The sequence below is a fragment of the Camelus bactrianus genome, chromosome 34, assembly GCF_048773025.1.
Source record: "Camelus bactrianus isolate YW-2024 breed Bactrian camel chromosome 34, ASM4877302v1, whole genome shotgun sequence".
In the NCBI taxonomy this organism is placed as follows: Eukaryota; Metazoa; Chordata; class Mammalia; order Artiodactyla; family Camelidae; genus Camelus; species Camelus bactrianus.
Window position 1 is genome coordinate 12,038,732 of NC_133572.1, and position 23,005 is coordinate 12,061,736.

Consider the following 23,005-nt stretch of genomic DNA (forward strand, 5'->3'; position numbering starts at 1 on the left):
AGTGAAAAGAATTTATGCCAAATATAATGTACTTTAAGATTGTGGTGTATGGAAGAGGAGATTTAGAGGTGAAATTACTCTCGTATTTTGTGAAATTAATAGCTACCATTTATTGGGCACTTAGACTGTTTCAGACACATTTCATTTCAAAAATGAGCTCATGTAATGCTCACAGTAACTCCGTGAGGGTAAGAAACAGCGTTATCCTCACTCAGCACATGGCTACACTGAGCCTTAGAACTAAGCTTAGCTTGCCCACATTTAGTAACAGGACCAGGACTTGAATCTGGGGACATCTCACTCCAGATCTCCACGCCACACTGCTCGCCTGCACACCTGTTCCCTTATTCCTGGCTCTTGTGGTTTTCCTTTCTGCTTTCCCTTCTACCCACCTCTTCTCTCCCTTTCTCATTTCCTTTTTTCCCCTTTTTATTGTTAATTACATAACTGATAGATGTTGTCAAAACAATTTATCTAGCACAAAAGGGTACAAAGTAAAAACTGAAAGTAGCTTTCACCCATGCTGTTTAATAACATTCACTGTTCTCTCACCCGCTTCCGTTGCTAGAGACAATGTTCATGCACCAGCGAGCGGCACCTTCCAGGATGGGACACACACAGTTCTGCCCTGTTGTTAACAGCTGGGTGACATGTTCCGTAGTACAGATACCTTAATTTATGCAGCCATTCCCATTGAGTATCCTTCTGACTTTTGGCATCTTGTTTTCTTTGTTGCTGTTTATGTAACTTTGCCTAATGAGCATCTGGTGTTTGCCTTTCCTACACTCGTTGAGATGACTGAAGTGTATCTATCAATCTGGATAATTTTGAAAAGCAATAATTACGTTCTTTACATGCCCTTGAATGATATTTTAATGAGTCTAATTTCTTGAATAGGATTTTGTTTCTGTCATGAGGTCTTGTAACCCTTTCTTAAAATCCCTGAGAAGTCTCCTTTGCTCAGTTATCAGCAGATGACATTTTATGTCAGTACTGATTAAAAATTTTTTAGGGATTTGCTGTTTCAAGAAAATGCTTTGAATTACCACATAAAGGTGATTTTAGAGTTGATTCATCATAGGTCCATAAAATCTTATCTATTGTTAAATGTATGTAGTGAAAAAATTTGAGCCACAGCACAAACTGTCAGGAAATAATTTTTCCAAAAGAATATTAAGATAACTAACCTAATTCCTGGTGTCTTTAGTAATTTATTTAAATGAAGATGACAGTTTACTATCATTGTTGATATATTGGTTAATTGTACTTTTCATACAGCGATGATGCTTATTTTGGAAGATTTTTTATTTTTTTTTTAAGAAAACTAATTTTTCTAAAATGCAGTAAGATTTCGTGTACCGAGTATCTACTTGTATATTGTAAACACTGATAGATATTTATAAATGATAGAAGATGGGTTGGCTGGATAGATGAATAGGAGGGAGGAACGGGACAGAATAAAATTAAAATGATCATGTCTAGCTAGTAAGAATGTCTTACAAAGCAAGAAGCAAACCTACCCTGGCTGCCTCTTGTTCTAGATTAAGGATGAATAGAAGAGAGACACTAGGGGGCAGAGGAGAGAAAACGTGGGTCCCTTCTAAACCCTTCCCTCAACTTCCCAGCAGTGAGACTGTGGGCAGCCTCTGTTTCCCCTTTCCTCCTCATATGTGATGCGAACAGTGAAACCTACTGACCATATTCTCATGCAAATGAAAGATCAGTCATTTACCCACAACACCTGGAGTGACTCTCAGCCAGTTGCTCCCATGTTGCTGTTCTCTGGCTTACGAATTTTTAGCTCTTTTTCTCTGTTTTTGGCAGAAAAAAAAATTTTTTTTTTTTTGAGAAATAGCTTAGGGTAGTGATTTTGAGTGATTTATAATTAATAGAATGAGAAAATAAACATAATGGGATTTTTGGACTCCAGAATTGATTGATGATGTTGACATTAAAAATTTTAAAGCCATATTTGGTGGCCACAATAGATCGAGAGTTTAGTTTAAAGCTCTGAGAACAGCTTGTCTTACTAAGTGTAGAAATGACTGTGCCGCCTGCCAGCTGGACCTCCTTCCCTGCCCTTCCACAGCGATGGCTCTCTCCTCTGCTGGCTCCACGTTGCGCTTCCAGGGTTAAGAACCTCTATGTTCTGGTCTCACTCATCCTCTTGGCAGCCCTCAGCACAGTTGGTCCTTGACGCCCTTTCCCCCTTAGCTTCTGTGACATCACGCACTTCTGGGCTTCACGCTGCTTTTCTGGGCACCCTTTGCTGGCTCTTTTTCTCCTGTGTCAGCCACACGGGTCCACTGCCATTCTTCAGATAGGCCAATGACACTTATTTTGGAAGATCTTACTTATTCCTGCCCCTTCCCTCTTCCTGGCCCTTCGTGCACACCTCCCCTTCTGAGTGAGGCTCACACTGACCTCGTTTAGCGCCATCTCTCAGGCCACGCCCCTGATTCCTCTACTTTTTCTTTTTTTCATAGCACTTACCCCTTCTGTCGCACTGTGCAGTTTACTTAATTGTTGTGATGTATTTGTGTTCTCCGAGAGAGTATAAGCTCCCTGAGAGCAAGGATCTGTTTTTCACTGCTTTCCAAGCACCGGTGGTAGACACTGTGGACTGATGAAGGCACAGCGTGTGTCCTGTGTTCTCCTGCCAGTCCCCTCGTTTACTTGCAAGGCAGTCACCCATAAACCTGCATCTCCAACCAGACCTTTTCCTACTTCTCCACCCACTGACCTCCCCATATGGTGTCTAATGGACGCAATCAGAAAAAAACCACTTTGCACCCTCCTTAATTTCTCTTTGCTTCACCTGCCCGCCCCCAGCCCCCACCTCCAGTCTGTCAGTAGAACCTGTTGATACTGCCTTCTCCCAGAAGGCATCCCAGATGTGCCCACTTCTGTCTCTGCCGTACGTCCCATCTGTGCCCCCATCACCTCTCACCCTGACATTTCCAGTGGCCTCTCACCTTTTCCCACTTCTTCTCTTGACCCTTTACAATCCATGCTCCACACCATAGCCAGAGGCACCTTCATAAAACATACACGTCAGTCACATCATATCACAGCCTTCGAGCAGCTTTCCATGGCACTTAGAATAAAATCCAAAGTCCCTTCTCTGGTTTATAAATCCAACACTAGTGGACCTCGTCTCTTAACTGTTCCCTCGCCCACCACTCTGATCACTGGGGCCTTCTTCCTTTTCTTCAGGTCTGCCAGCCTTACAGCCGTTACACTGTCCATTGTACCTGGATTTCTTTCCCCCTTCCCCTTCTCTGCCCTTGCTTAAGCCAGTGCTTAAACGTTACTCCTCGGGACTTCTCTTGGCTATCCATCCATTCACTCGGTCACTTACCTTAGTGCTTTCCTACTCTCTTGTAGTCAGCCCTCCATATCCACAATTCTGCATCCTTGGATTCAGCCAACCACGGGTGGACAATATTCAGGGGGAAAAAATTTCCAGAAAGTTCCAAAAAGCAAAACTTGGATTTGTCTTGTACCAGCAACTATTTACATAGCATGTATATTAAGTATTATAAGTAATCTAGAGAGAATTTAAACTATATGGGTAGGTTATATGCAAACACCATGCCATTTTATAAGGAACTTGAGCCCCCACAGATTTTGGTGTCCGTGGGGGATCCTGGAACCTGTGTTCACTGAGTTTCCTCCCCCATGAGAACGTGAGCTCCGTGAGAGCATAGGCTGATACGTAGAATAGCGTCTGGCACAGAGTTGATGCTCAGTAAATATTTGTGAGTATCATGAATATAAACAATAATATTGTACTATAATGACGTAATGTGATAAATATTGCTTCAATACTAATCATAGTACAAAATGTAAACGTATCAAAGTTTCCAAAATGTAACGTTCAGATTTATCAAATAAAACATTTAATTTAAAATGAATGAATGAATGAATGAAAAAGGGAACAGATTATTTTTTAAAGTTATAAATTTCTGTAACACTGATGATAATATTTTAACTAAATGATTAGGAATCTTAAGGCAGCATGGAAAGAAATGGACTATTCTGGAAGGCACACCTAAGAAAGACTGTTCTGTCTCTTAGTAGAAAGCAGAAAATAGTCCTGCCCCACCACCCTCCTTTTTTCGTTTCATTTACACTATATTTTTAAAAATATTTTTCTCTTATATCTTTATTTAGAAGCAAAATTTGGCACTTGCTTTTGTTTTTCTAGTAAAGCACGAGAAATTTTCTTACAGTCTTTGAGCATTGTCTATAACAAGAAACAAACAGCTTGAATGCCAAAATAATGTATAATTAGATCATTCATTATCTTTCCACGTGCTGAGTGGATGCTAAGGGTTTATCTCTGCAGTAAAAGTGACTTGGATATTTAACTTTATTTTATGAATATATGTTTTTAAATTTACAATTCTTCTTTTGTCAGACAGTAACAAATTATTATGCAGAAGGTATTCCTTTACCACAGATTTTTGCAAATACATGTCCCGGATTTTGTAGAGACTCTTCCTGTCACTTTTTTTTTTCCATTGAACATTGCCTGAGCTCACTCTTGCTATATGTTTGGGGGGAAAAAATCCCAATTGTATTAATTATTAAGATCACATATTTTAAAAAATCACAATGCTTCTACTTTTTCTTTTTCTTTTCTTTTTTTTTTTTTTTTACTTAATACCCTCTGAAGATCTCCTAGTGAGAAAGCAGTAAAATATAAAACGTTTTTCACCAACAAGATACACAGTGTCAGTATTTCATGACTGATTTTACTGTGTTGTACTGAGAGGTGTCATCAGTTTGTCCCAGAGAGGAAAGTGGTTGACAGTGGTGGCTGTGGCTGTTCCTAATGTGTGGTTTATTTGTCATCTTCAAGAGCCTGTTGCTTGGGGCTAGGGGTGGAAGTGGGAATTGACTGCAAACAGGGCATGAGGGAATTTTTAAGAGGTGATAGAAATGCTCTAAAACTGGATGCAGTAATGGTTGTGCAACCTGTGAATTTATTACAAGTCATTACCGGGATGAGCTTTATGAATGTAAATTTAACTTCAGTAAAACTAAAAAAAAAAAAAAAAAAAAAAAATGTTTTAGTCCTTCTTGCCTCATATTCAGTACTTCTAGCTCACTGTCAATTCCTCTCTTCACAATTACTCTCCTTTCTTCCCCCACCTCTTCCCACGCTGCTTAGCTACTGAAAATCCCTTTTCGATAATGCTGCCTCCTTCATAAACTTAACTGCCCTATAGATCTCGTTCAGATTGTGGGTTTAGGGGGTCCAATATCTGAATCCAAATTCCAGTACTGATTGTCTGAGTGAGGCTGGGCAATTCTCTCAAGCCTCAGTCTCCAGATCTATACAATAGGTAGAATATTAACAGGATCTATTGCATAGGGATGTTGTAACTGTTAAATGTAACCATGTATCTGAAACATCCTATAAGTGCTATTTATTTATTTGTTTATTTATTCATTTATAAAGAACCTTAGTGGTTGCGTAAGTAGAGCGAGGTCGTAACGCTAGAATCAAGCTGTATGAACACAGCACAACTGTACCACTTTCCAGCTGTGTGTTAGTGGGAAAGACAGTGAACAAAGCTCTTTGCCTTTATTTTCTCATCCCTGAGAGTTTAAATACAGTTATCATCTAAGGTTGTTTTGGGGCAAATGATACAACCCACGTAGAGTCTGTAGCACAGTGCTGGACAAAAAATAAGGACTCAGTAAGTGCGTGGTGTTATTAAGCCTCTTGACGACCCAGTCCCACCTCAGCCTCCTCCAGGCTGATTTTCAACCCTGCAGTACTATTAAAACCATGTTCACAGGGTTTGCAGTGATGTTTGGTGGATAAATGTTGGTCTTTCTCAGTCATCATTCTACTTGACCGTTCTGTCCTTGACAGTCTGGCCACTTCCATGCAGTTTCCTTCCTTGGTTTCCTCGATATCACTCCTGGTGGTGGGTGCCTCTGCCATTCTGATCTCCCCTCTCGGGTTCTTTATCTGGCTTCCCCTCTTCTTCTATAAATTTGTATCTTTGGCCTTGATCTCTTTTTTGAACCCCAGCTGTATATTTCCTTCAACCTAAAGTATCACCAGGTGGCTGTCAGGACGCTAAAGTGCACCTGTTTCAGCTGATTCTCCCTCCTGTCCTCTCTCCTCGTGCCGAACTCTCTCCCTGAAATGCAGCCCTTCTGCTTGTCTTTTGCATCCGTCTTCTCTGGCTCAGTTAGTTGCCTCATTGTGCCCGGTTGCCTCAACCAGAATCCTTGTAGTTAGTTATCTGTCTGACCCCTACTTCCAGTCCAGCACCATATCCTATTGATTCTGTCCATAAAATCTCTCAACTTCACTGTCTCATCTCCAGTCTTCCCCTTGTTGTACTACTATTGAATCTCCCTCCAATTCTCATATCACTAGTCAGTCCCCGGCCATTAATCTCCCTTCCTCCGTCCATTTTCTACGTAATATTTAAAACCGTAAGTAAGACCATGTCATTGCACTATTTAAAAATATTTCATGTCTCTGAAAAGCTTGCAGTGATCAATTTGTTCATTCATGTATTTGGTAAACTCTAGGATTACTTTAAAAAATCTTTCATAAACTGTCCGTGCACCTTGCTGGGCTCTTTCTGCTTTGCCGCCCCCGTGCCGTCCACACACGGAACTGCCTTTCCCTTGCGTTATGAACCTGCCCTGGCTTTATGCCTTGCCCACGTTGTTCCTTTGTATCCTCCTACTGAAGTATCCATCCACCTTTTTGTACCTGAACATGCTCATTTTTCCTGCCAGTCCTGCTCAAATGTTAACTGATCTGTGGATCATGCAGAATTATTGTACCCGTAACATACTTCTTCCTTCTCCATGTCTAACATTGTCTTTTAATTATTTATGTGTCCGTCTCACTCTGGAAACTCGTGGGTACAAACCGTGGCTGTTAACCAGAGGAAGCTCAAAGGCATGTAGGAATGGTCAGATTGAAAGATTTTTGAAGCCTGAATGCGTGTGCGAGAGTGTTTTTTTAGCTACCCAGTTGATTCTGATGTGACCCTCTGGTAAAAAACAAAACAACCACAGATTGCAATATAGGGTGCGAGTGTTCATTTCCATGCTCCCCCCCCCTTCCGTCCCCGTGGTTAGTCATCAAATGAATGCCAGGTACATCTATGTCACTGAGAGATCCACCCACCCTCACACGCATACACACAGTGATGTGCACTAGAACTGTATGCAGTTTTCAGAGGTTACTCACTCATCATAGAAATAGGTTAGATCTCTGGTTGAATTTTTACAGATACATCCATTCGTACTGGGGTAGCATCTGGGAAGCTTTTTATCAGGTTTTGTAGGTAGAGAAAAGGGTAAGCAAGTGAATTAAAGAATGAGTGATGAAAGAGAAAGGTTTTTTTTAACTTTTTTTATTGAGTTATAGTCCTTTTACAATGTTGCGTCAAATTCCAGTGTAGAGCACAATTTTTCAGTGAGAAAGATTTAAAAGAAAAAAAAAAACAGGCCCTCTAGGTAAGATCAAAGGATCCATGTAATTACAAGACGACCTCAAATTTAAATCAGAATGCTGAGGTGGAACGTAGAGGAGAGAGGAAATTCAGGTTGAAGAGTCATGGAGTGATACGAAAGAGTTCAAGAAGTGCGTTTGAAAAGGGACGTACAGTGCAGCGTGCTGAAATCAGGGCCTCTCTTTCCTGTTTTCGTATTTTCCTGTCTTTCCAAAGTTGACTCCTTCATTCTGCTTTTTAACACATGACCCTGACTCTTCCGTTATCCAGAGTGTGAAATGCTTCCTGCCGTCTGCTTCCAAGTACCATCCCAGAATAATGAGCCTCTCTTTCCTCTTGTCTCTCGTCCCGGTGTTGACATCTGCTCCGTCTGGCATGCACAGCACCAGCACCAGAAGTTCTCCGGGCCCCAAGCCAGGTCCCAGGTCCTCTGCCGGCCGCACTGCCAGCCCCCTGCCCCGACCTCTCTGTCCCCTCTTTCCTCCCTCTCCCCTCTTTCCTCCCTCTCCTCCCCAGTCCAGATCCTCAGTATTCATCCAGGCATTTACAGAAGTTCACCGACTCTCCAGAACATGAAGGTACCTCTCTGCCATGGTGCCCTTACCTTAGTTACTTGTTCCCCGGCCTCCTGGTCCCTGAGCTCTTCCAGAGGCAGAGATAGTCCTTCTTGATTTTGTCTCCACTGTGCAGTGCCTCGCACCATGTCTCATGTGTATAACGTGTTCTCAGTAAATGTTTATAGATCAGAAGTACAGTGTTCGCTTTCAGGGAAGAACTTTCCTCACTCAGGGATCGTAGGGCTTTCCTTGAGTACTTCAAGTAACTTACTCTTTCCACGGAGTCCTCACCCTCACGCACACAGGACACGAAACTTACTAGAGTTAACGGTACACAAGACTTATGCATGTGGTACAACTCTTCGTCATTAATTGCTTTTATTCTTTGTGGCTTCATTTCTTGAGCTTTTTCTCTAGAGATGGAACGCTGAGGTAGCGTACAGCACCCACAGACCTCGCAGTTAGGCCTACTGAACTTCCCTTGACCGACAAGAAGGAGCTGCTTTGGTAGAATGCTGAAGAAACTGGTGTGTTGGCAGTTTTCTTTGAACTGAACACTTTTATTGTCTAGAAAGATATTGGAATTAAATGTGGTTCCACAAATGGTTCTCTATGGTTTTAAAAAAAAACTGTAACATTTTATTTTTTACAGCCTCTCTGAACCTTTGAATGTCTTGTCCCACCATCTTTGAGGGGCCTTATCTTGGCTGTGGAATTTGTCTATCTCCTCTGCCTTCGTACTTTCCCAGGCCTTCCACATTAGTTCGGGGGTGGGGGTGGAAGGGGGCAAGGCTGCTGTTCACAAAATGAGACATTTGTGTGTGGGGGTGGCATGGACAGCTCGTTGACAACAGGGAAGTGATAGGAGTAGCCAAGAAGGGTTGCGAAGAAAGGAAGAATCATAAATTAGCAGAAGAACCCGTTGAAAGACAGGCCAGCCCCCTCTATCAGTGGTTTGCCGTCCCAGGCTGGGTGTGTGTCAAGTGTATATGCACTTCCTGTTTTTGCTCGTCTGCCCAAGGTGAAAATGGAAAGTGACCGTTGGAGAATTGTCTGGTTGGTCTGGAGGCGCTGTATGTGCTGTGCTGGATTTCTGTTTCTGGAAGACTGAAATGATCACAGTGGGCAGAAGATAAGCTTCTTGACCATATTTCCATCGTGCGAAACTGTATGGTCTTTGCAGCAACTCCCTCAACAAATTAGTTATTTGATGACATAAACATACATATGCAAAGTGGTGAATTTTGTGTGTGTGTGTGGCATTTTGATAAAAATTGTTCTTGAAAATGCAAAAAAAAATTTAAGTCCTTTTAAAACCTGTGTCAACATTTGGGTGAGGTCTGTTTTACATAAGAATATAATTTATTATAAAATATATAACTTGTAGGTGAGAAAAATGCTATGTGCTATAGTTTGAAGATAGCAGACATTTTTAATAAAGATACTGAATATTTCAGCTTACTAATATTTACTAACATTGTCAAAGGAGAAATTAAAATCCTAACAGATAATCGGTAGATGGTTTTATTTAGAGAATAGACAAGAGGACAGAATAAGAGGTTCAAAAGTAAGATATGAACGGCTTATAGTTTGCTTTATTTATCAGTGGTCAGATTTACTTTGGGGGATCACAACCTGGATATTTTGAAATTTCCAGTCCATTCCAGGATTTTGGATGCATATGTGAACATAGTTAATGAGATATTGAAACCTAAGAACTTGTTTTAATAAAAGTATAGAAATAATTTCCAGTTGCATCAAATCAAATGAACCACAAAAATCATGAAGTTAAAAACAAATCTGTTATCATTTGGTGGTTCTGTTTAGTTCATTGCAGTTAACGATCTTTGGTTGAGTTTGCAGCTCTCCGAGTTTGTTTGGAAGTAGGCCATCGCAAGCTGAGATGAAATACCAAATCATTTAAATTAGATACTGAGCATGCTCACATGAAGTACTTATTCTTGGAGACTGCAGTGTGGTTCAGTTTTCTTCTAGTGGAAATAGCAGAAAAGAAAACGGTGGGCCCTTTTGTCATCATTCTCTCAGAGAGCATGTGATTTGTCTTTTGGAAACCAGAGGCCTGAGACAAAGAGAAGAATGCAGGTTTTTAGCAAAAGGCCGTTTGGTAAGTTAATTGGCTGTTTTATTCTGTTTTGTAATTCCTAGCAAGGCTCTGTCTTTCCTCGTATCTGCTGCGTGTTTTGTACTAAGCTGATACATGTAGCAAGTAACTTAGCTGAGATTGGGAGAAAATTGTTTCTACTGTCCAAATCTCACTCTTTTGAAATATCTTCAGTCTATTTCTCAGGTGACAAGTTCGTAAATTGCTACGATGATATTTATTCCTCAGTGTTCTCCACAGATTTCCCTTGCTCCGTGGTGCTGAGTAACGCTGGCAGAATTATGTGCTCGGAGAGTTCAGGATTTGTCTGCGTGGGCAGTTCAACGTTTTTGTTCTTGTACTTTAATTAAATTAGAATTTTTTTTCTTCCACATTTTAAAACTGTATCTGATATAGTAGTAGCCTAAGAGCAAGAAATTTTCAACTCTAGCTAATAAAGTAATGTGTCAGAGCAAGAATTCTTTACAGAAAATGAGAGTTGTGGTCCCATATGTTGTGGTGATATGTACATGTTGTTAAATAGGTGGTTCAAAAAAGAAGTTGGCTTTGTAAGATACTTGGTCATTTAAAATACTCTGAGATAAAAGGAGATTGACAACATTTTGAAAATATGTTATGATTATCCAGGATTCGTATTTGGCATTCGTTCTGTTTTTAGTTATTGAGTCAGCTCTACAGAAGTGTTGGAGCACAAAAATAGTTTTGCCATTTGGGTCTCTTCTTACTTCCCTTGAGCTCATATTATGGTGATTGCTAGAAAGATATTCTTATTTGAATGTTTTGTGATTATTTTTGTTACTCAACATCTTCATGTTTTACCATGAAGTTAAAAAGGGCAATTTTTTTCCATATTATGTTCTCATAATATTAAGTAACATTTAAAAGCTATAAGTTATTATTTCATAAAGAACATGATTTTGATGATATACTTTCATAGATGAACTTGGCAATCACATCTTCAGCGTATTCTCCTAGGAATTAAAATTGCATACTCTGCTCGAGATAAATCAAGGAATTAAAGTTGCATACTTGCTCAAGATAAATCGTATTTTTTTTAAAGATTTGAAGAAAAAGCATAAAATTACCATGTTTATTTCCTTGGGGAGAAATCATGTTGGTGAGTCAACAGAAATGTCAGGTAGGGAATTTGAGGTATACAGGGTGCTGTTAGGAGCTCTAGAAAAACGATGCAGGGGTGGGAGGAATAGGAAGAGAATACTAAAAGCCTAGGGCCTTCAAATGCCAGGCAATTATGTGATGCTTTCCTAAAATATCTTTATTTTGAGAACTGCCCCCACTATGCCATTTTCCAGGATTGGCACATGTGAAGGAGGTGGGCGTATACTTAAGCTTGTATATTCATGGGAAGGGAGGATTAGCAGTTAGAGAGGAGGACTAGGTGACAATACTCAAAAATCTATTCCCACTTCTAAAACCTGACTCACTTGTGTGCCCTTGGGCAGCACACACACCCTGTTTATTTCCGCTTACTTTAAATATAATATTTTACCATGGTAAAGAGGAGGTTCATTTAAGGTTTCTGAAGTAATAAGATGGTTTCTTGGCTTGTTGCAAAGATTCATGAGGTTTATAAGTCACTCACAGCTGCCATGGGGAAAAAAACAAGCAAGTATTGCTTTTACAGAGTCATATCAACTGCTTTCTTTCTTAATTAAAAATATTTCAAATGTATAAGTCCTCTGTGGTCTCTGAAACTAATTTTTTAGAAATACATTTTCCCTGTATGTTATATAATTACAGGATTGCAAATTTTAACTCTTTCCCCCATATTTACTCATGAAATAATCATGAAATGTTCATGGCAAAATGACAGTTTACACTGTTTTCTCTTATGTATTTAGTCCTTTACCTCTAATCATAGGTCTTCCTAGATCTTCAGTAGAAGATAAATGGATAATAGAAGATCTGTTAAAGAAAAACCTTAAGAAATATTGAGGAAATGAAAAGAGGGGAATATGAAAAGAAAAATTACTGGTGACAAGGATTTCCCTGCCAGGTTTCTGAAGATGAAGCATATACCCATATATTTTGTTCATTTCCAGATCATTAAGTTTGTGTACTAACTTATGTAACTTAACATCTGCCGGTTAAGGAGCGTTTATTTCCCTAGCTTTTATGAAATTTAGCAGTGCTTAACAATCCCAAGTGATGGTACTTGAAAATAGGGTCTGTGGTCAAGTAAGTTTGGGTAATAAGGGGCCAGAAGGACACAACTGCTTGGCCTTTAACATCATGTTAAGAACTTCTTTCCTCTGGAATATGGTTTACTTTTGAAAAGAAAAACCAACACATGGTATTGAACATTTAGTAAACATTTTAATGATGTTTAATAATGCTGAATATTTATTTCTTATATTGAAATATCTGGGGAAATGAAAGAATTACGGGTTTGCATTTATCTTCCAGAAAATTGCCTCAATTCTCTTCTCATTTTGCATTTAGAAAAACAATATTAGAATTATAATAGAAATGGGATGTGTAGGGTATGATTAAATTTGGTGGTGGTAATAGTGATGTAAGCTATAATTACATTTTTGAAAGCACCCCAAACGCTAGAAGTGTAGGCAGTGAATACTCTGTGAAGGATTTGAGGCACCATATGAGCAAGTAAAATAAAAAAATTAGATAATTCTCACAAGTTCTCATTCTCTCTCTCTCTCTCTTTTTTTTTTTTTTTTTTTTTGAGAGGGAGGTAATTAGGTTTATTTAATGGAGGTACTGGGAATTGAACCCAGGACCTCATGCATGCTACCACTGAGCTATACCCTCCCCTCTCCTTCATTCCTTAAAGCTAATCCTAGATTACTCCCATGGAGAAACAAATTAGTTTTTAAAATATGATATGTAATGGGAAGTAACTGGTATTTGTAATCTGGTGGGCCTAGATTCCAATCTAGCTTTTACAACTTGTAACTGTAGGCAAGTATCTGCATTTCTGTATTTTCCATGTTTTCAGTAGTAAACAGAAATCTTAATACTTCCAGATATACGGGAATTGCATTTTATAAAAAGAACCTAGCATGATGTTAGTCACAAAGTAGGCGTTGAATGTTTGTCTCTTTAATTCCCCCCCCAAACAATTAACGTATTTTCTATATGATTTTTTTCAAAATATTACATATTCTATTTGAAATACCAGATTCACAAAAGTATACTGATTTATAAGTAATAATATACTTGGACTCTCTTTATAATAATATATATATTTTTTAAACCAGAATGTACACATGGTAAAATGTTAAAAGGGCCTCAGTTGCTTAGCCAACTTTTATAAATAGAGTAATTGCTGAATACCTGTTACGTTCCAGCTGTGTTTAGCCTGGTAGTCAAAGTGATGAATATTTTAGCTAAAGAAATACCTCAAATTTGTTTGTATAACTCTATAAACAATGGTAAATGAATCAAATCACATTTAATGGAGTGTGAGCTCTTAAATTAATGGAAACCCAACAGTGCCTGGTACAGAGTTGGCACTCAATAAATGTTTATTGAATTAAAATTTTTCCTTTTCATGTTTTTCAATCCATATCAATGGATAACCTGTTTTAGAGCTTATATTTTGTTTCTTTGTTCTTTACTTTCCGAGGCTTGCTGTTTGTTTAAAAACAAACCCTTTTCATACAATTATTGTTTAAGAAACATATTAAAATTATGAGACTCTATTATGTAATCTCCATATGAGCCGATAATATGAGTTGATAGGGACTGTAATAATTCTTTGTTGACCATGATAGAATTTTGTAATTATTTGGAGCCAAGAACTCTGGAACTCTACAACCCATCTTTTGAAAATGTGGTGAAAACCAGGCCAACGTAGCCCTCCTAGAGCAAGGTTGTTCAACTATCAGAGATTGAATGGGTGCAAGGGTTGGTGTTGGAAGAACACCTCAAATACTATGTCTTTAGGGCCATGGCCATTGTTCACTAGCTTCTCTCTAGTGCATTTCTTCTAACACCAGCTTTTTGGCAAATTCAAGGTCAGTTAGCTGACTCGATATAAAACTATTTTAACAAGGGCTCAGAGGCATAAACGATTTAAGATATGTGCTTCAAAAGTACATGTATATGGCGGGGGAGGGTAATAGCTCAGTGGTAGAGCGTGTGCTTGCATGCATGAGGTCCTGGTCCAGTACCACCACTAACCAAAAAAAAAAAAAAAGAAGAAAAAATTAAAATACTTAAAAAAAACCCAAAAGTACATATATATGTAATCCCATTACTTAACCTAGCCTGGCGTAACTTAACTGTTTAATTAGGCCATTAATGGATGGTCTCTAAACCCTCAGCACTTCATGGGCGTTTACCCTCAGTGTTGTGTTGATGGGGCCCAGATGGCCCGCTCCATGTCAGGCTGTCAGCCTCTCTTGACTGCAGTTCCTGACAAGTGATTCTTTCCTCATCTTGATTCTTCTTGGCAACCATTTATCAAGTACTTGCTTGCATTTCTAGCTCAAACATTTAGTCTGAGAATCACATTTCAGTCTTTCTGTTTCTCGGGTTCTTTTTGCTATTTCTCCCTGTTAATCTTGGATTCACTTATCCAGATCTTTGCTGCACCCATCACAGGAGAAAGCTACTTTCAGTTAGCCACATGCAAAAAGGATCAGTCTGGCTAACTCACTCTGAGCATTTCAGTTTTGTGTAACCCATATTTCCTCCAGTGTCATCGGCCTGAGCACTAAAAAGTAAGAACTATAGGTCAGAATAAAAGTTGAACATTTTAACAGCAGCAATAACAATAGCCTTACATCATTTCCAGACAGAAATATCTTCCTCCCACCCGTGTTAAGCTTAATGTCAGAATGCAAATGGACCGTCTCAGGGGCTACAGCATCTAAAATGTCTGTTTCGTTTGATTGACTCGCCATCCATATGCTCTCCTTGCCAAATCCGCTGCACGTTTGTCTTTGGTGTTGAGCCTTGAAACGGTCTGAATTACAATGTACTATATTTTGATGTAAGAGTGCTTCCTCCTCAGCAGCGCTTCAGCCCACTGGCCCTGAGCCAAATCGGTAAACTTCTTCTCTTTCCTCCTGACGTTTTTTCTTCCCCACTAACCTGAATGCTGCCTGGGAGGTTACAGGATGGCCACTGTTCCCTTCCTTTCCTTGAGTCTCTAGGCTTCTGCCTCTTCAGTGAAACGCATCAGACTCACGTGGAGGTAAATTACCTGTTGGTGGCCTGCCTGGCCGGCCCACTTACTTTAGTGACTCTGTTTTGATTTTGCTTTGAAAAATTGATAGTTTGATTTGGTTAGTAGTTTAGGCTCTTGTTCTGATAACTCTGTTAAATCTAAATTTGATTTAAACTGTGGTTTTCTTGTGATTAGGTTAATTTAACCTAAGAGTATGCAGGTCTCGAATCCTTATTTATTCTGAGTAGAGAGGGTACAAATGTAACTGAATCTGGGTGCAAGGACTCCCACCTACCCAGGGCAACTCAGGAGCCTGAGGATGCTCTGCAGATTGACGTCGGTCTCGTTTGGTTTCTGAGAACGGAGATAGACCAGGTTTCTTATTAAGCCTAGTGTAGAATTGGTGTTTTGTGGTTTAGTAGCCATATTTACTCCACTGTAAATGACCAGACATTGAATATGCAATTTAGAGAACCTTTAATAAAAAATACATGTGTTAGTAAAATTCTGCAAGTGTTCCGAGTTTTTTTATAGCTGACATTTTTAAAGTTATGGTAAGTCTAAGATCTACTTTGTAAAGATAGAAAATCACAAGTCTAGAACAGAGGATCTGTGACTTATTTAACACCATCATTTTGCAGGGCTGATTTCTGGTGGAAGAGGTTCAGAATTAGGGATCAGGATCTTCTCCCAGCCTCCATGATGATAGCTTGTCTGGTATCTAGCACACATCTTTGGGCTCTTTTCAAGTGCAGATGAACTATGATAGAACATTTTCTCCTGTCTGTCAGAAAGGAAGGTATGCTTTAGATACAAGCATAAATTTTTCTTGGAGCTGTGCTTTTTCCTTAAGAATAAATCTCTGAAATTACAGTTGGAGTCAATGAGAAAGTATGATTTCTGTCTACTAAAAGCAACTTTTTAAGTGTATTTCAGAAACATATCTTTCCTTTGAGGCCAAGTTGCTTATGGCAAGAAAGGGAGAATCGCAGCAGTTATCATCCAGCCAAAAAACCCATCTGGGAGATGGATAACTTAATCTTAGTAAATAATGCAAAAACCCTTCTGTACCAAAAAGTAGAGATTATAGGGCAGAGGATGTGAAGATCAGGAAACTTAATCAGCATGTCTGTTTCCTGGTTGGTCAGAGACGTCCTCATTTTCACTACCTTTTCTCCACTTCCCTAAAGAGTTAATTAATAAGGAAGCAAGAATTTTTTCCGTAACCAAAGAGTTGACCTCTTCATAGATTTTAGCAATGATGTTTGATAGTTACCAATGTCATTGTGGACATTAACGTGAGGCTTGGCAAATCAGATGTTTTCTAGGGCTTATGTAGGAAGACCCTGCACCCCTTGTACCCTTTTCCTTTTCTAATACTTAAAAATTATACAATAGTTAACATTTTAAACCTTGTAATGTGCATGTAACAATTATGACTGTATTGCACATTTCAGTTATTTTTAGGAGCTGAGAAGTGATTTAATATGAAATACCGAATTCCTCTTTTAATGCTAGAGTTATATGTTTGTAAATAATTTTAAGAGAAAACAATTTGTTGTTCAGTTTCTCTTTTTCCTCCTGTGTTTTTTGTTATAACAAACTTGAATCTTGGATTGTGTTTTCCTCTGTATAAAATTGTTCTTAAGAATAATTGAAGCTCCTTGAGCAAGGGACTAAGATGGTGACTTTTAGCAGTGTTGGGGGATAGTGTTAGGGCTGGAATAGAAAGAAGAGTGTAGCTGTAGGAGCAGTTTTTGTATTTAAAACAACTAGACTGTGAGTCTAAGGAAAGGAAGATAGTGGAAGTTGCCCCTTCACAACTTTGGGACTTTGTTCTTGGGTCTTGTAAAAGCCCCTCTCCCAGCTAAATAATAGTTCCTGGATGCACACTGATCACATCCTAGTCCCTGGAAGCTGGAAGTTCACCTTATTTGGCAAAGATTTTGTACCTTGAGATGGGAAGATTATCCTGGATCATGGGAGCTGAGACTAAATATAATCACAAGTGTCCTTATAAGGGGAGGTGGTCGGGGGGAGACTTCAGGCACAAGGGTCACACACACAAGATGGAATGATGGGGCCAACAAGCCAAGGAATGCCGGCAGCCACCATAATCTAGAAGAGGCAAGAAACTGATTCTTTTCAGAGGGATCGTGGCCCCAGCAGTACCTTGATTTCGGTTTAGTGAAAATGATTTCTGGCCTCCAGAACTGGGAATAGATTTCTATTGTGTTAAGCCACCAGTGTGATGGTAGTTTGTTACAGTAGTCACAGGGGACTAATAAAACACCACCAAACTGGGTTCACTGGGACAGTCACCTTCCACCTTTGTCATGTAAGCCTTCACAAATCTCTGCCAGGCTGCACCGTTCCTTCTATGAGACCTGTCACACTATCAGTGGGTTTGGACAATCTCAAAGGGCGGAACCGAGTCCCCAGAGGCTTGGGGATTTTTAATCCTGCTTAGCTGGGGCACTTGGAGGAACTTCTGCGTAAACATATCTGCCTTGTTCTAAAAAGCATTATAAGACAATTTGTTTAAAAATTTAAAAACAATGCAGAGAGAGAACATTAAAACAAGTAAGAAAGACGACATGTGGAAAAATAGTGATAGAAAAATTGCGAAGTCAGGAGAGACTGAGTGAGTCACTTGAACTCTGCTGGCCTTTGACTCTTGACTTCAGAGATAGGCCCATTATTACCATCTGGGTTAGAATTAGGTGGAAAATTGTAAAGTGCTCTTCACACATTAACTTGTTTTATAACTGTCATTATCATGTTGAACCCCATGCCCACAGTGCTGCTAATTGAATATTTGGGAGAGATGGAGTTCTTTTTCCTCTTCGTAAATTAATACAAAACATTATGCAAATCATATATCTGATAAGAGACTTATATCTAGAATACATTTTTAAAAAACTCCTACAACTCAATCATCAAAAGACAACTCAGTTTTTTAAATGGGCAAAAGATCTGAATAAATGCTTCGCCAAAAAAGAGTAAGTACCTGAAAAGATACTAAACATCATTCGCGATCACAGAAATGCAAATCAAATCCATAATGAGCTCTCACCTCACATCCACTGGCATAGCTGTAATCAAAAAGATGGGCAGTAACGCATGTTGGCAGTGATGTGGAAGAATTACAGCTCTCCTCCTTGGCTGGTGGGAAGGTACAATGATGCATCGGCTTGAAAAGCAGTTTGGTAGTTCCTCAAGAAGTTAAACAGTGCGTCAGCAAGTGACTGGGTAGTTCCACTCCTTGGTGTATATCCAAGAGATTTGAAGACATATGTGGTTACAAAACATGGACGTGAACACACAAAGCAGCATTACTCAGAAGAGGCCCAAAGTGGAAACAACTCACATGATGACTCGTAAATGGATAAATAAAATGTACTCTATCCATACAGTGGAATATTGCTTGGTGACAAAAAGAAATGAAGTCCTGGTACATTCTACAACATGAATAAATCTTAAAGATATTATGCTAAATAAAAGAAGTCATTCACCAAGGACCACATATATGATTCGACTTATATGGAATATCCAGAATAGGGCAATCCGTAGAGACAGAAGATACATTGGAGGGTTCCAGGGACTGGGGAGTTGGGGTAATGAGGAGTGACTGCTAATGGTTGCAGGTTTTCTTTCGGGGTGATGAAAATGTTCTAAAGCTGATTGTGGTGATAGTTGCACAGTTTTGTGAATATCTAAAATTGAATATCAGTTGAATTATACAATTTAAATGATTGAATTCTATGGTATATGAGTCAAAAAAAGCTGTTATTTTTAAAAGTAATACTAGGTCATTGTAAAGAAATTAGAAAATACAGAAAACTATAAAGGCTGTAAAAACTACTGGTAATTTCAGTAAACAGAGAAAGCAAGAACTTGCCTTCCAGCTTTTCTCCCTGTGTGTACCCCCACATGTACAGACTTTCTTCTGTGATAGGGGTCACGTGGAATACACAACGTTATAATTCTGTCTTTTCACTGACCATTTAATTTGAGCATTTTCAAAAAGATTTTTTAAAATAATTTTTATTGTAAAAAGTGATACATGCTTATTTTAGAAAATGTAACAAGTAGAAAGGAAAAAATAATCATTCACAATCTTTTTTTAAGATTGATGTTTTTCTGGCTTTTCATTTTTGCGTGTTCAGTTTTAACGCAGTTTTAATTGAATAATTCTAGCTCTCTTGACTTCAAATGACTTTTCCATGTCTAAGTTACATGGTTTTTTTCCTCTCATTTTAGAATGTCTGTTAGTTCACTCTTTCAGTCACTTTCCTTTTAATTTCATTTTGAAGCACCAGAGTTACTGAGTAGTAAGATAGAGGAAGTAGTTGAATTTCAGTCATGTTGAGTTTGGAAAAATAGATGAAATTAGTGATTCTATGCTTCTTTCTATTACAAGGGTATAAAATTTTTAAATATGGGGTAGCCATCAACCAAAGACAAAGGAGAAAGAATTTGTTTGGTTTTAATAAAAATATAAAATGTCTGTTAAACGATTACTTTTAAGTGAATGTGTTGATAAGTAGATTTTAAAAAATTAATCTATGCTCGCATATTTAGTTTTAATCTTAAGGACTTATAACTTTGGAGATGTTATGTGACCAGTGTGTTCATAAACTCACCAGTCATTTCACGTGCTTCACGTTGGCAGTTGCTGAGGGCCTGTATCTTATGTAACCCCCACAGCAGTGTCTGGGAGAGGTGCTGTTATCCCCATTTCAGAATCAGAAAAACACGTTGAGAGCAGTTCTTTGTTTGAAGTTCACAGAGCTTGTAAGCAGCAGAGCCAGAGTTTAAGCCCAGATCTGTGTGACTGCAAGGTTCTTCCTCTCTAACCTCAAGACCTCTTCTGAACGTGTTGATACTGTCCAGGTCCCTGTGCTGGATTCTGGTGAGCCTCAGACAGCTCCTAGTCTGACCAGTAGACAGGAATAGGGTCTGGAAAGAGAATTTCTGTCAAATAATTAAACACACATGGGAACAGGTGACTTAAATCTCCAAAGATGGGCGACTGATCCCTCTGGGCAAGTACTGAGGACCGTGAGGGAAGCGTGCAGAGTGTGAGGAAGTGATCCCTCCTGCCGGGAATCCGAGAGTGTGGGTGGCTTCCCAGAGCAGACAACGTCTGTGTTGGGTTTTGAAGGGTGATTAAGAATTTGCCAGGCAGAAAAGCAGGGGTGGGTAGCACCCAAAACAGAGTGACTGGCAAGACCAAAAATTTGTCGAGCTCTTTGAGGAACGGTTACTCCAGTGCTGTGAGAGCCCAGGGGTGGGTGAGGTACCTGGTGGGGGAGCTCAGGCAGCTGAGGAGGGCAGCCACAGGAGCCCCTGGGGACCATTTTGAAGGGTGTGCATAGGAGAGCAGAACAGGACAGATCTGTTGTGTTGGAAAGATAAAGCTGCAGCAGTGTGGAGGTGCATTGGAGGAGGAGCAGGTTGGGCATGAATTCTGTAATGTTTGAAATTGGGACGAGGATCTCAAACTATGGCAGCAGAAAGGGAGAGGGGAGAGATGCAGTGGGTGTTAAGGAGGCGGAATCGTGGGGTTTGATGAGCTGGGGCAGGAGATAGCAAGAGGGACGGGAGGGACTGCTGTCCAACATTTGGATTATGTTTGAGGTGAGAAATTAAGGAAGGAAGCAGGTTTAACTGGGAATAAAGAGGTTTGGACATTTTGAGTTTGAAATATGGTAGGATATTCCTTTTGCTGAGAGAGCACAAATTAGATACAGGGCTGCACAGAGCAGGGAAGAGTATCAGGGCAAAGAACTAGATTAGAGTGCATAGGTTTAATTAAAACAGCAGTATGTTACTGAGTAACAACTGGGGTCATTAAATAAGGAGTGAATTAAATTACTTAAGGATGGAGGATGTAAATGAAGGAGGGTTGAAGATAGAACCTTAAAGGAAACCACATGTCTAGAAGAAATGGGCAGCATGGGAGAAGCAGGTGTAGGAGTGAGGGTAGGAAAACCAGTAGGGGGAGCATTAACTGTACCAGGTGCTGTGCATCCGTCCTGCGAGATGATGGCTGAGAAGCAGCCTTTGACACTGTCCATTGGGAAGACATCAGCGACCTTCACTGAGTGGGTGGGGAGGACAGAAGTGAGATGACCGTCAGTAGAGGAGTGAAGTGAGTAGGGGAGTGCAAACAACTCGTGTGAACTAGTCTTTTGGCCAAGAAAGGAAAGAGAAATTCATTGACAAGATGCGTCAAAGTGTGGAAATGACTGAAGTGTGTTTTTTAGCTGGTGAAATAGGAGCCAGTAGAGAGAAGACTGAAGATGCAGGAAACAGAAGGAACAGTTGTTAGATGAGGTCCCAAGGAAGTTAGCAGGCAGGCAGATCAAGGATGTAGAACCGTGGAGGAGGGCAGCATCTTATCTTCTGAAGGCTTGAAGGAAGAAGTAAGCATGGGCATGACTACAGTTAAAGATTTGAGCTGTAGGGCAACAAAAGTTTACTTGGGGGCACACAGGAGGGATTGGATAGGTGGCTTAAAGGAGAGTGGCAAAAAATTTTAGAGTAGCTGCCAAAGGGAGAATAAAAGCTAATTAAAAAGTTGCCTGCCAAGTGGTGTTAAATCTGAGCTGGAAACCGGGAATTGTTCATCATATCATTCCACGGGGCTAGATGCTGGCTTTCCTTTGAAAGCAGGCATCTTTCCTTTCCTTTCCTTTTCCTTTTCCTTTTCCTCCCCCCCTTCCCTCCTCTTTTCTTTCCTTTTCTCCAAGAATTTAATTGGCTTACTTAGAAACTAGTCCTTCCTTTCTTTTGAATACTTGGAATCCCTGTCAGTTTAAGTTTGTTTAGGGTAGCCAAAAGTGGTTTTTTTCCCCAAATGTGCAATATAAAAATATGTTATGAGTTATAAATAATACAGAAGTTGTAACAGAATCCAGACATTGAGTAACTATTGTGTTGTACTGCCTAGCAAATGGACAGACGAGGTAGTACGGACTCTGACATGTTAACAGCGGAGATTTTAGCCACGTGTGCAAGTGTGCACATTCAGGTTGCATATAAGGAGTTTGGATCCACCCCACCCCACTTCAAGTTACATTTGAAATTTCTAAAAGCATTTTTTATTTGCAACTGTATATTCGTATCCTGAAAAATGTCTTAATAAGCTACATAGAGGACCCAGTCCTATTCCGAGACCCCTTTAAAAAATCTATCTAGCAGTTTTAAAGAAATGTCAAAGTATTTAGCAAATTTAAAGAAATCTGTTCCAACCAATCATTACTGGAGAGCTGAGTTCATCTAGCAGATCTCGGTATAGCTTAAAGAAGTGCTGGGTTTTGGTTTTCTGACTGAATTTGTATCTCCAAAGGTAAAATGATAGTTTAACAATTACTACCCAACTTATAAATAAGATGACTTAGAAAAAGGTTGCATAATATTGAGTTTGATATGAATTAGATTCATTTATATGGTTTTTTTCTACAATACTTACAGCGAAAGGTATGACAATATGATCAATAAAATAAGATTAAATAAGTTCAAAACTAAAGAACATCATTAAATGCAAACTTGGCAAAACATAAAAGTCAATAGAATTGCTATAATGGAATTTTGGTTTAGCTGTTTCCCAGTGTGAAACAGAGTAAGGTATCTGGATGCCATTCACTCCTGAGGAAGGAAA

At 39.4% G+C, this 23,005-nt stretch overlaps 1 protein-coding gene across 15 annotated transcripts in view; it reads left to right on the forward strand.

The window, feature by feature from the left end:
• The window catches only part of PLEKHA5 (pleckstrin homology domain containing A5), a 211,389-nt gene that overhangs the window by 71,466 nt on the left and 116,918 nt on the right, over positions 1 to 23,005 (forward strand). Inside the window, exon 1 of one of the 15 annotated variants that reach the window (XM_074357660.1) lies at positions 10,166 to 10,184. The exons of the other annotated variants lie outside the window; for them this stretch is intronic. The gene's annotated coding sequence lies outside the window, so the exon portion shown is untranslated. Of the gene's footprint in view, positions 1 to 10,165; positions 10,185 to 23,005 lie in introns of those variants that run through there. 15 annotated transcript variants of the gene reach the window in all.